Source organism: Pinus tabuliformis, chromosome Q (assembly GCF_031772625.1).
Source record: "Pinus tabuliformis cultivar Carrire ecotype Pingquan chromosome Q, CPIR1, whole genome shotgun sequence".
Classification (NCBI taxonomy): domain Eukaryota; kingdom Viridiplantae; phylum Streptophyta; class Pinopsida; order Pinales; family Pinaceae; genus Pinus; species Pinus tabuliformis.
Window position 1 is genome coordinate 778,949,961 of NC_142296.1, and position 14,485 is coordinate 778,964,445.

General features: G+C 38.6%; 1 protein-coding gene and 1 pseudogene across 2 annotated transcripts in view; both read left to right on the plus strand.

Moving 5' to 3' along the window:
• The window catches only part of CH1 (Pheophorbide a oxygenase family protein with Rieske 2Fe-2S domain-containing protein), a 277,391-nt gene that overhangs the window by 130,672 nt on the left and 132,234 nt on the right, over positions 1-14,485 (plus strand). The gene's annotated exons all lie outside the window — the stretch shown is intronic.
• Positions 13,882-14,339, plus strand: LOC149221797 (uncharacterized; annotated as a pseudogene).

The following is a 14,485-nucleotide window of genomic DNA, read 5'->3' on the forward strand; positions in this document are numbered from 1 at the left end:
AAGGAGAGCAGCATGCAAGGGACAACTAACTAACATCGGGACAGTTGTATGGTACTTAGAAGCAAATACACCAAGCATTCAATGTTATAGCTAGCATGAAGGTACAGGTAGCATGCAACAACAAGCATGCTAAGGACAACAGGTAAGCTAGGGACAACAAGCAAGCGAGATGTAGCCAACTCATAAGTCAGTATGGCAACATGGTGCAACAATGGCACATAATTCAATACAGTGATGGGTACAGTCATGATTAATGAAGCGTGATGAGATGCAACATAGTGATGATGGGTGCAGCATGGTGCAGTGCGGTGAGGTGCAGCATGATGACGAAATGCAACACAATGATAAGTGAATGAGTCACCTTGGAGAATCAGTTGAAGCAGCATGTCTTCAACTGATCTCATATATCATCTTCTTAGAGATGATCTATGCTCTTATCTAGATAAGTCAAAATGTTGACTTCTGTTGTAAACGTACTATCTCTCTCTCTCTCTGTTGAACTATTGTAGAACATATAAGAAGAATTGATCAAGGGTTTTCCCATGTTGGGGTTTGTCCTTGGCTAGCGCCACATCTTGTGTCCTCTTGTCTTGGCTTGTCTTTTGTGATTTATGTTTATGTTCTATCTGCAATTTATTTTAATGCTGATGTGATTGCTAATCTGGAAAAGATATTGAGCTAACTTTGAAAATTGAAATAAATTGCTTTAAGCATAGAACATACCTAAATTCTAACATGGTATCAGAGCTGAGGTGAAGACAATGCCCAAGCAAGAGTGAAAGAGCAATCACCGAAGACAGTTGGGAAAGGACAAAAGGATCAGTGGATTCCTCATCCCTCTTGAAATTCGCCAAGGGTGAAGTTGAAGTAGAGAATATTATCAGAATGGTATAGCAAAAGTTTTTGATGGCCTACCTAAAGATCACTTCATTGGGAAGTTTGGATCTAAGGGTGGAAGGAAAGGCATATGCCTTGGTTGCAATATGTTTGGCCATTATGCGAAGGAGTGTCTGAGGTAGGGACACATCGCTTGATAATGATAACAATCATTCCACGGACATCTTCAATGATCAGAGGAATGAAAGGTAATGCAGGTTATCAAGGAAACGACTGAATCTTCAGAGAAAGCAAGGAACCCTAGATATGAAGAATCAAATGTTGTTTCTGATAAGATAAAGAAGCATTATCTTGTATTGGCCCTCTCCTTCAGATTCTTTGGGAATCTGGCTTATTGATCATAGTGCTTCAAGGCACCTCATCAGATAGAAGGCTGCTCTCTCAAATTTGGTAGAGCCGGAAACAACCGTGGGATTATACTTGGAGTCGATGCCACCTATCCCAGAAAGGGTGTAGGGAATGTTACCCCTCAATTTAATGAGGGTAACTCTATTCATTTACAAGAATCTCTTTTATGTACTTAATCGCAAGAAGAACCTAGTGTCCATCTCAGAAATGGAAGTCAAAGGTTTCAGGGTGGCATTCATTGATGGAAAGCTATGTGTTAAAAAATAGAATTTTCAAAGATGCTTTTTCTCATGGGTTTAGGGTTGGCAATTTGTATCAAGTTGCAGGATGGTCCATTGGGGATCATGTCAATCGACATATCACACCTATAACACCGGAGGTCTACCTATGGGGCCCTACCCGATGTGAGTCAGATGGTGATAGGGATGCTTGAATTCAAGAAGAGCATGAAGGTACATGTTTGAGATGTACCGAAGGAAAATCTTATAAGGGGATCGTTCCCCTCATACAGTGGGTCCACAGGTTTGGAACAACCGAAGGAGTTTGAGATTCATGAGCGGGAATCTCATGTATACAGGTGGAAGAAAACCCTCTATGGCTTGAAGCAAAACACCCCGGGCGTAGTATGAGAGGAATGATAGCTGTCTGATGAAGCTGAGATTCACTAGGAGTGAAACCGATCCAAACCATTACCCTAAGGTTGTGGATGATAAACCTCTCATACTGGCACCTTATGAGGACGACCTATTTTTTACAGGTGCAGACCCTCTCATTTGTAGAAGTAAGAGGGAGTTGGATTTCGGATGTGGAATGATAAACTGCAAGCCTGTGACTACCTCGAGGATCTTAACTTTCAGAATTTATATGGTAGTGATGTCGGACCAGATTTGGGAAATGCCTCTGAGTTTCATAAACTCATTCGCGTTGATGTTCTTGGTGAACTTCTGTCCGGACATATGTTTTGCAGTTAGCATGGTGAGCTCATATTTGGTTGAGCCTCACTGGATTGGTGCCAAGAATCTTCTGAGATATCTTTGGGGCACAATCTCTCATGGATTGAGATACACTGCCGGAAATATGAAACTGCATGATTATTCGAATGCTGACTGGGCAGGCAATGTGGAGGATCATTAGAGCACTTCTCAGTGCTGGTTCTCTTTGGATTCTGCTTCGATATCATGGATGAGAAGGAAGCAGAAGTCGGTTGCTATAAGCACCGCCGAGACCGAATACATAGCTACAAGTATGATCTCGTGTGAAGCTGCATGGTTGCAGAAGCTCTTAAGTGAGCTGTTTGTACACATGATGAATACCACTGTGATTCTCTGTGACAACCAGAGGGGGAATTCGATTATTGAGGAATCCTGTATTCGATGATTGCTCCAATAGATAGACATCAGATACTGCCTTATCTGGGATATGGTAAGTCGATGAGCAAGGAGGCTCCATCGCATTGAGACTGATGTACAGGTTGCAGACATTTTGTCAAAGCCCCGGGGAAAGGTCAAATCTGTGACTTTCCTGAACGACTTGGAGTCGTTGAGAGACCTTCTTATAAGGGTCCTGCATGTTGCATGCATTGAGCTCTAGGAGCTCTGGGGGGCTTGGGGTACTTACTGGAGCAACATACGACCACAGGGCGACTCACCCTCCCCTGGTGGTGCGCTATGTACAGGATGACAGGTTCAACCTTCCCCTGTGATACTCCATGGCGACTGTGAAACAGGATGATTAGTTCTCCTATGGGCCGGGCTGATTAGTTCTCCCGTGGAAACTGTGAAACAGGATGATTAGTTCTCCTGTGGGCCAGGATGATTAGTTCTCCCGTGGCAACTGTGGAACAGGATGATTAGTTCACCCGTGGCAACTGTGAAACATGATGATTAGTTCTCTTGTGGGTGGGGATGATTAGTTCTCCCGTGGCGACTGTGGGGCAGGATGATTCGTTCTCTTTTGGATAGGATTATTAGTTCTCTTGTCGAGGCATTCTACCCATGCAGTCTGGGACTCATGAGAAGTACCTCTCATCTGATCAATGAGCAAGGAAATGGGGTTAGGGACCATAGTAGTACTATCAATGGACACATCGATGTATCTACTGTACTCCCTATGCTAGGATGACCTCCATTGATCTGGGATCAATGAAACTGATCTGGGATTAGTATGAGTGGTTTGAGACACTCTTTTGGGATATTGATCTGGGATCAATAAAACTGACTTCGGGTCAGTAAGAGTGATGTGACACACTCTCTTAAGATGAAATTGACTTTGGGTCAGTAGAGAATGGTATGAGACATTCTCAATCAATTCTTCTTCTTCATGGTTCAGCAGAGCAGAGTAGAGCATAGCATAGCATAGCAGAGCTCAGCAGAGCAGAGCAGTGCAGGGCACTGATGGCAGAGATAGTATAGTAGGACATATGGATCAGCGGATGGAGTTCTCCCTAGTTGAGAGGGAGTGTTAAAATTGGAAACTAGGGCCAAACTCCATGTGGGTCATCTTATTAATGGAAGCTGATATTTTTCTTGGATCTCTCTCATTGAGAGGTGTAGGATTGATCTAAAGATCATCCGATTCCAATAAGTATTCATGGAGATATGGATTTATTTGTGTTATGGGACAATTCATCAAGGTTGGCTAGCAACCAAATAAACCCCACTTGTGCTCAACTTTTTAGTATAAATGGAGGTGGCCTTCAAGTCATTTCAAGACACTTGGGATCTCTTCCTCTTTACTTGTGTTTGGGTTTTAGTAGGAGGAGAGATCCTAAGAGATAACGCTGCCTTAATCCAGAGGGCAGAAGTCGGAACTGCTGGAACTGTCGGGAATCGCCGGGATTTTCGGAACTGCCGGAACTGCCAGAAATAGCCGGAATTGCCAGAATTGCTGGGAATTGCCGAAGCTGCCGGGAACTGCCAGAACTGCCGAGAAAGCTGATGCAGAGGGCAGAAGCCGGAACTGCCGGAACTGCTGGGAAAAGCCGGAACTTCCTGAACTGTCGGGAATAGCCCGAATCGCTGAAACTGCCGGAACTGCTAGGAATAGACGGAATTGCTGGAACTGCCGGAACTGCTAGGAATAAACGGAATTGATGGAACTGTCGGGAACAACCAGAATTGCCGAAACTGCCGGAACTGTTGGAAACTGTCGGAACTGCCGAGCACTGCCGGAACAGGCGGGAAAGCTGACGCAGAGGGCAGAAGCTGGAACAGTCGGAATTGCTGGAACTGTCGGGAAAAGCCGGAATTGCTGGAACTGCCAGGAATAGCCGGAATTGCCGGAATTGCCGGAACTGCCGAACAACTAGAGCATCTGTCTCCGAAGGAAAGCAGCATGCAAGGGACAAATAACTAACATTGGGATAGTTGTATGGTACTTAGCAGCAAATACACCAAGCATGCAATGTTATAGCTAGCATGCAAGGGACAACTAGCATGCAACAGCAAGCATGCTAAGGACAACAAGTAAGCTAGGGACAACAAGCAAGCAAGATGCAGTGAACACATAGGTCAGTATGGCAACATGGTGCAACAATGGCACATAATTCAATACAGTGATGGGTACAATCATGATTAATGAAGCGTGATGAGATGCAGCATAGTGATGATGGGTGCAGCATGGTGCAACGCGGTGAGGTGCAACATGATGACGAAATGCAACACAATGATAGGTGAAGGAGTCACCTTGGAGAATCAGTTGAAGCAGCATGTCTTCAACTGATCTCATGTATCATCTTCTTAGAGATGATCTATGCTCTTATCTAGATAAGTCAAAATGTTGACTTCTGTTGTAAACGAACTATCTCTCTCTCTCTGTTGAACTATTGTAGAACATATAAGAAGAATTGATCAAGGGTTTCCCCACATTGGGGTTTGTCCCTGGCTAGCGCCACATCTTGTGTCCTCTTGTCTTGGCTTGTCTTCTGCGATTTATGTTTATGTTCTATCCGCAGTTTACTTTAATGCTGATGTGATTGCTAATCTGGAAAAGATATTGAGCTAACTTTGAAAATTGAAATAAATTGCTCTAAGCATAGAACATACCTAAAATTTAACAGTATTCCCCTAGTATGGGTGGCCCCCACGTAAACTTAACCACATCGAAATAACTTCTCCTAAATCTAGCCTCCTAATAAAATCAAATGGGCCCCCATCACCTCCAAAATTGGCCCCAAAATTTAGAAATTAATACTGCTCCAAAATAATTTAGGAAGGGACATGACATCAAAGGGGGTAGTCCTTGGGGTGAATGAACGAGGATAGCTTGTGAAATGAAGGCTCTAGGAGACTTAAAGATGAACAACTTGACGAATGTAAATGAGCCTTGGCTAATTGAGATGAATACATCAAACACTAATACGACCAAGACACAACCACATGATAGAAATGATTATAGATCAGTGCCTTCATATTCAATTAACCATAGACTAAATAAGTTATCTAGAGCAATTTAAAAATGTGAAGAATAGTGACGATTATGAACGATTAAATGTGAACGCTCAAAACTTTATCATGCAATATATGCTAGCAATTAAATACCATGAAGAGTTTACTGCCAAGCAATGATCCCAGATCTCGTCTAGTTAATGATTTTAAAACATTAATCACACTTGACAATAGAGAAATCACTAACACAAATAGGACACCAAGGAACTTTAGATTTAGAATTTAACAATCCCTTTGGTAATTTTTTTTGTTACTAAAAATCAAATCAAAAGACCTTAATCAAATTTAAATTTTAATGGGTTGTAGGTCACATAAAATTAAAAATGTAAAAGCTCAAATTCCTCTTTTGATTTAATTCCTTAGCAATTCTAAAGTCACCAAACAAATTTTAAAATTTTTAGATTTTTTAATGTTTTTTAAAATTTTTAATTTTTTTTAGAGTTTTAATTAAGAAAACAAAATCAAAATAATGAAAAATAAAAAATCAAAACATAAAAACCAAAGTCATAAAAAAAAAGGAAATGGAGAACAACCAAAACAAAAAATCAAATTTAAAATAAAAATGAATCTAGAAGTTAACAAAAGAAAAGAAAAATCAAATTAAAACAAAATCGAAAAGAAAATAACTAAACTAACCTAACATAAATAAAAATAAAAAAAGGTGAAACTTAAACCTAATGAGTACACAAGTGAAGCAAATAGAAAAGAGAAGTCGAAAGTTTATGAGTGCAGGTTTGGCGGTGGTAAGGAGGGAGGGAGCAGAGAACACGAGGGAAATGGAGCTGTGGAGCAGCTTACGCGGAGGGTTGGAGATGAAGAATGTAGGCAGCAGAAGGGATAAGGAAGGCTGTAGATGGGAGACGCAACAGGCCGAGGAGATGGGGAGAATGCAGAGAGTTAAAGGCTGCAAAAAATGGGACGCGGAAGAGCATGCAGAGGCTGCAGTGAGCCACGAGAGGAGTTCAATGGCAACGTTTGGCAGTGATGGCGTGGAGGGAGAAGACTCGTTTTGCAGGCAACGGACAGAAGAGGAGAGGAGCAACAATGCAAGGTGACAGAGGAGATTGGAGAATCATTTTTTGCAGCAATGGGGCCGCGGATTGAGGAAGGAGGGAGCGATGGCAGATGGACGGGCGACTGAATCTATAGATTGATGGAGAAAAGAGGGCCGCAGAGAGGGAGAGATGAGGGTTTTAAAGTTGCAGTAATGAAATGAGCAGCTACGCGGGGATGGTAGTGATTGAGCCACAACAATGGAGAAAAAAGGGGTTTCTGAATTTCTTTTTTTTGAAATTTGCAGCGGATCAGAAACCCCAGGCAGTAAAAAAAAATTCAAAATTTTCCAAAGAAGGAAAAACGCAGCCAAACGCGGGTAGCTCAAACCCTTAAAAAGATTCTCAGAACTTTCTAATTAAAGTGATATTCTCATGCTTCAGATTTGTTCTTGAAGAACTTATAAAATCTCCAGATTTAAATTTTAAAACCCTTGGACTGCAAAAAGTTGAATAAAATGTCCATGCAAAATGATACTAGGCCAGATCTTACCCTCCAGGGCCTAGATTTGGTTTCAAACATGAATCCTCCTTCAGATTTGTACCTGTAATGACAAAATGAAAAACCCATAAATGAGATATACAATGATAAAATAAAAAATAAAAAATAAAAAATGTGCTAAATTACAATAATTACAAATTGAAGGCTCTAAGTAGGCAGATCTATCATTATGCCTCACAAAAAATTAAATTTTTTAAATTTTAAAGGAGGTGCTAACTCGAAACCCTTCGTGTATCACCAACAAAATCTTATGATAAGCCCAGAGCTAATCTAGTTGGGCTCTTCCGGGAACACAAATCGGGAGTTGGTTGGTCCAACTGAAAACTTCCCTTAATGCTCGAGGATCTAAAATCAAGATTTCCCTGCAAAACTCGATCCAGCCATTAAAAATAGAGCAAGAAAATAATAATAAAACTTAGACAAATAGAGGTCCTTGCAATTACGTTTGAACTTTAGATTATTATTCAATCTCCAGCGACTGAGCAAGATACCTGTACTCAAATCACTCTTCATAAGCTATCATCAATGGCTTTAGAAAAAAATTATGTATAAAAACAACACATCTTACATTATTCCCATGAAGAGTAACACCAACAGAACTTAACCCCAAAGTCTTTCTTTATTATCTAGAAAAAGATTACACAAGAGTTTCTTGCTAAGCACACGACTGAAAGATCAAATCAATAAACTGACAATTGACTTCTTATTTAAAGATAAATCCTCCAACGGCTAGTTTGAGTGATCCTCGTCAAAACAATCTCGACCGTTGATGAAGATTAAAATTTATTTTAATCTCATCCATCGAAATATTTAAATATTTGGGAAATTCGAAATAATTAATTAAATGCATTTTAATTAACTCAAAAATAGAATTTTCAAGTTAATTTCCCCAAAATTTTGACTTTGACTTAACCCTCAGGGATCAAAGGTTTAAAAATGATCAAAATAATTAATTTACCTTAGCCTCGCGACCTTTTAAAATTTAATTTTTTAGGACCGACGAATTTCACCTTTGGAGAATTTAAATTTACCTAGGACCTAGAATTAATTAAATTTCTAGCTTAGGATTTTAATTATTTTTTGGCCATAAAATTTAATTAACCTATGAGGGGATAAATAATGGCAGAAGTGTCCTCAGACGTAATTTTATTAATCAGAAAAAAAACAATTACGTATTGATTTTGCAAGAGTTTACACCCGAACAACAAAACACTCTTGCAATGAGCTATTTATAAGCTAAATGTCGTAACTACCTCTAATTATGGATCACTTATTAAATAACAAGTGTCCACTTATAATAAATGCTATTCAAACAAGTTGCTAACAAATCTCCTAAAATAGAGCCTAAGATACAACACCTTTGTAGAGTCATATCTTGTTACAACAATATACTAATTCTAAATGTCTCCATTAAATAATTAAATATTCTAGAATAATAATTATTAATTTAATATCTTAAATTAATAATTATTTTATTCCAACTTTATAACCTATGATAATATTTTATTTTTGGATCATCTAACATTCCCCCCTATGATCCAAAGATACATTACAACATATACCAAGTTCATCCTTGAACTTAGTAAATTTTATTCTGCCAAGCGGTTTCGTGAAAATGTCGGAGATCTGATTTTCTGAAGGACAATAAACTGGGTTGAGGACATCTTTGGCAATGAGAGATCTCATATGATGATACTTGGTGTCCACATGCTTTGTCTTTGAATGAAAAACTGGGTTCTTGGCAAGTTTGATGGCTGACTGGCTGTCAATGAATAATGATGTAGCTTCTGCCTGAGATATGCCCAAGTCCTGCAAAATTCTGCGCAACCAAACAATTTCACATGCTGCTTCCCATGCTGAAATGTACTCTACTTCTGCTGAAGAAGTGGCCACTGTAGCTTGTTTCTTACAACTCCAAGATACTGTTGCTGACCCCATATTCATTAAATAACCTGATGTTGATGCTCGATCATCAATACTTCTAGCAAAGTTGGCATCTGAATATCCACCAAGTACAAAGTTTTTAGTCTTTGTGTAGAGAAGACCAAAATCTTTTGTTCCTTGGATATATTGAAGAACTCTTTTGGCTGCATTCTAGTGGCTGTCTCGTGGTTTCTGCATAAAACGTGAAAGAATACTGATTGCATAAGATAGATTAGGGCGAGTATTTGTCAAATAAATCATGCTGCCAATCAACTGTCTGTAAGTAGTATTGTCCACCTTTCCCCCCCTTCAAATTTTGAAAGTTTCAAGTTTTGCTCCATGGGGGTAAGAACGGGCTTGCAATCCTACATTCCAAATCGTTGAAGAACCTCTGCTGCATACTTACTCTGAGAAATGAAAATATGATGTGGACGTTGGAAGACTTCAACTCCAAGATAGTAGTGAAGTAATCCCAAATCTGTCATCTTAAAACCTGCATGTAACTCCTTTTTCACCTGTGCAATATGATCATCATTGTTTCCAGTAATGATCAAATCATCTACATACATAACAAGAATCACCAGATATTTGCCTTGTTGTCGCACATACAAAGTATCATCAGATTCACTTCGTTGAAAACCAACTTTCCTAAGGTATTCATCCATTTTTGCATACCAAGCTCGGGGAGCTTGTTTTAACCCATATAAAGCCTTGATCAATTTGCAGACTTTATGTTCTTGCCCTTCAATTTCAAAACCTGGTGGTTGTGTCATATACACATCTTCCTGTAAATCCCCGTTGAGAAAAGCACTTTTCACATCCATTTGATGAACTTTCCATCCTTTCTGAGTGGCCAATGCAAGTGTTAATTGGATGGTGTTCCATTTAGCTGTAGGAGCAAAAGTTTCCTCATAATCAATGCCTTCCTGCTGCGCAAAACCTTTAGCGACAAGTCTTGCTTTATACTTTTCAAGTTCGCCCTTTTGGTTGTACTTAATTCTATAAACCCATTTTCATCCTATGGGTTTAACATTTTGAGGACAATCAACAAGTTTCCAAGTGTTGTTATCAATTACTGCTTGATATTCTTCAATCATAGCTTGTTGCCATTCTTTATGTTTTACTGCTTCTTTGTATGTGGAAGGTTCAGTAAAATCATGTGTTGTCAAGGCAAAATTTCCTTCACTTCTGTGTGACTTTCTTGTGCTTGTTTTATTCTGCTCATCAGGCTTTACATCTTTCAAAAGTTGAACTGCCCATTTTGGTAGTTGATGCTCAGTTGTTTGAGATTCTGAAAAGTCACCATCATTGTAAAGAGGATTAATATAAACTGATGTTCGTCGATTAGTTGGAGATTTTGGAGGTGGAGAATCACTGTCAGAAGAACTGCTGCTGCTTAGAGACGCAGATGAACTGCTAGAAGATCCAGATGGTGTTGTTGAAGTAGATGGACTGGATGAATCATCTTTAGATGAAGGAAAATCAAGTTCATACCAGTTTGGTGAATTTGGTTGACTTTGTGTATTTCCTTTTCTTCCACTAGCTTTAGTTTCTAACTTTTGAAGAAGACTTTCGATTTCATCAACACTCTTACTCTTTGTTTCATCAAAAATTACATCCTTGCTCATAATAAATTTTCCATTGGTCAAAAGATGGTACCCTTTCTTCTCATCAGAATAGCCAATCATTGTGCATTTTAAACTTCTTGAGTCAAGCATAGTTCATTTTTCTTTCGGAACTAAGGCATAACATACTGATCCAAAAACTCTAAGATGTTTAACTTGAGGTTTGAAACCAAACCAAGCTTCATAACGTGTGATTCCGTCTAAAGAAGCAGTTGGAGATCTGTTTCTTAAGTAGACAGCTGTATGAATTGCTTCTGCCCAATATGTTGGACTTAACCTTTTGAAAGTTAACAGAGATCTCGCCATTCCTAACAAGGTATGATTCATTCTTTCTACTACTCCATTTTGCCGTGGAGTGTAAACATTGGTAAGATGTCGTTTTATGCCATTATCATTGCAATAAGTTTTGAATTCATTTGAAGTGAATTCTCCCCCATTATCTGTCCTGAGAGTACCTATCTTTTCTTTGACTTCATTTTCAACAAGTTGGCAAAAAATTTTAAACTTTTCAAATACTTCTGACTTTTGCTTTAAGAAATAAACCCAAGTCATTCCACTGAAATCATCAATGAATAGTAAGAAATATTTGCAACCACCGAATGAAGTCTGTAGTGGTCCATAAACATCATTGTGAACTAGTTGTAGCCGCCTGTTTGCACGCCATGAACTTGTTGGAAAACTTTCTTGACTTTGTTTTCCATAAATGCAAGCTTCACATTTTGTATTTTCCTTTTTAAAAGTTGGAAGTCCTTTAACCATCCCTTGTTTCTGTAATTGAGAAAGACTATCAAAATTTAAATGTCCATATCTTACATGCCATAATCTTATAGGTGAAATTCCTGCAGTCACTGCCCGTGCAAAATCAAAATGCCTTGGAATAACTGTCCCTTTCATCCTTAACAGTTTTCCATCTTCATAACCTGTCATCACAGTTTTCAAGCTCTGTTTGACTGAATTAATCTTAACTAGGCCATCTTCCATAACTACTTGATGTCCTGCTTGTCGAATTGTGACTAAAGACAACAATTTTTTCTTAAAGGTTGGCACATACCATACATTTGAAATCATTTTTTCTCCAATGCCAGGGAGAAAAATTTTAACTGCTTCTTTTCCATAAGGAGTATGTTTTGTATCATCTGCAAGAAAAATGGAATTAAGTTGGCAATCTTGAAAATTCCAAAAAAAATCATGTTGACAAGTCATGTGCTGAGTTGCCCCTGAATCCAAGATCCAGGCATCTTCATAATCACTTCTAAGATGGGATGAAAGTTGTAATGCCGGCGAGGAAGTAAAAACATATTCTGAGTTATCATCATCTTGATCATTTGCAAATTGTGCTGAGTGCTGATGAAACTTGGGAATTTTATTAAGAGAAGTTCGACAATATTCATCATAATGTCCAACTTTGTTACATTTTCGACACACAATTTGACTTAAGTCTCTTCCTCTTCCTGAAGATTGTCCTCTGCCTCTGCTTTGACTTCTATTTTGAGGTTGTCCTCTACCTTGATTATTATTTCCTTGTCCTTGAAAATAGCCTCTTCCTTGATTGTTTTCTTTGCCTTGAAAATTACTCCTACTTGAACTGTTGCCTCTATTAAAGTTGTTTCCTTTTCTTTGGCTTCGACCTCGACTTTGTACATTCTGTGCTGCTTGATTTTGATTGAAATTCCCTCTGCCTCTGCTTCGAGAACTATCAGTTGATGATTTACTAGTGCTGGCCTCTGTGAAGAAAACATCTTCACCAACTGTCTTTTTCTTCCCAAAGGTTTTATCATGTTGGGTCAACATTTCGCAGAGCTCATCAAACTTTAGCTTCTCTAACTTTCCAGTTAATTGTAGAGTCTCCAAAAAATGTGTGTAGGAAGAAGGAAGTCCAACAATTAAAATTGTGACCATAAAACTATCATCTACTGCTGGAAAACCAACATTAATGATTTCTTGCCTAATATTCTTAAGTCTTGAGATATATTCAAAAACATCACCTCCTTTAGTCAATTTTTGTTGCAATAATTTTAATTGTAGATCAACTTTCTTTGATTCAGGCTAAGTATCGAAGAATTTTTTAAAATTTCTCAAAGCAGTCCATGCATCTGTAGCATTTTCTATATGGACATACATTTCATCATTGACAGAAGATTTAATGAGAGCTAACGCTTTGGCATTCTTAACTTCCCATTTGGCTAGTGTAGTTGCATCTGTGGGTGTATTTGGCTTAATATCACCATCACATATATTCTGCCACAGTTCATTATAAATGAGAGTGCTTTCGATGAGGCGTTGCCATGTTTTGTAAGATTTTGTGCCTTCAAGTTTGTCGGAATTAGAAAACAAATTAATCAACTTTGACATTGTAGTGTTGACACTTCACACCATGATTCAAGCTCCAAAAAAAAATATCAAGATGGGCAAGACAACATGCAACACACGACGCAAAAAAAAAAACGATCTATCGGGGCTTGGCCTTGACCCTCGTATAGTCGTTGAAACAGGAGAAAAATGACTGAGCTTTGCACTTGGCTCTAGTCAATTTCTCAAATATTTACAAGGTAACTTTCAAAATTTGACTTTTACAATGATGCTCTTGCAAAACCTGGTTAAAAAAATGTTACCCCCCCTCAAAGTAAAATTGCTTTGAGTTACAATGTCACACTTATCTCTCCATATATAAAAATAATTACAAATAAAATCACCTTATTACTCCAAAAAATTTACTGAATGTAATATCCCCAATATTTATAAATAAACATTACACCTGCTCACACCTTATTTCTCCAAAGAATATTACATATTATAGACCAAAAACAACTTTATTTCTCCATTAAAACTTTATGAAGGTCTTTAAAACCTGCGTTAAAAATGAATGAGGTGCAAGTGTGAGACTGGGAAGTTCTTCAGATCTATCGGAGAATGCGGTAAGCAAGTGCCCTGAGTCGCACGAAAATCAGGCTGTTCCTCATTTACGGTTCAAAATAAAAATTCTTTAAGAGACTGAATATTTTTTTCAGGCTGTCCTCCACACTGGTAATATAGAGTGCCACACATTTTACCAATTATTTGTCTCAATTGGTAAAAATCCAGCGAGTACAATGGCCACGATCAGCTCGACAGGGTTCTTGGTATTGCTATTGTGATGGTCATTGGCACCATCATTTATCTCAGATTGTGGACTGTGGAAGCTGATCTTGATCCCACTGATACAAGCAAGAATAGACAGGGTTATGTTCGAGTAGTTGCAGAGCGAAGCGTTGGATGAATAGACAGGTTTATGTTCAAGCAGGCCCAAAGCGAAGCGTTGGATGAAGTAGCTGAAGGGAGAAAGAAGTATGACGAAGAGGCGGAGAACTCTAATAAAGGCATGCAAAAGCTTATAGAGGTTACTCAAACCCTGGAAAAGAAAATCAACGGCTGGAGAATCTATCTGAAAACACATTTAAATGAGTTACAAAAGGAAAACCATGGGATGTTCAAAGATACAACAAAAATGAAGCAAGCGGTGGAAGATCAGAAGCTCAAGTGTGAGAAGACAGGAATCAAAGAAGTCTAAAGAAGGAGTTATTAGAAGATCGCTTAAAGGCAACTTTATGTCTAGAGCCATGTACTGGTGCAAAAGTAGGCAATTCATTGACTAACAAAGGACTTCTGCAACATAACTCAGACGGTCTCATGACGAAAACTGGAGGATCCGCCGAG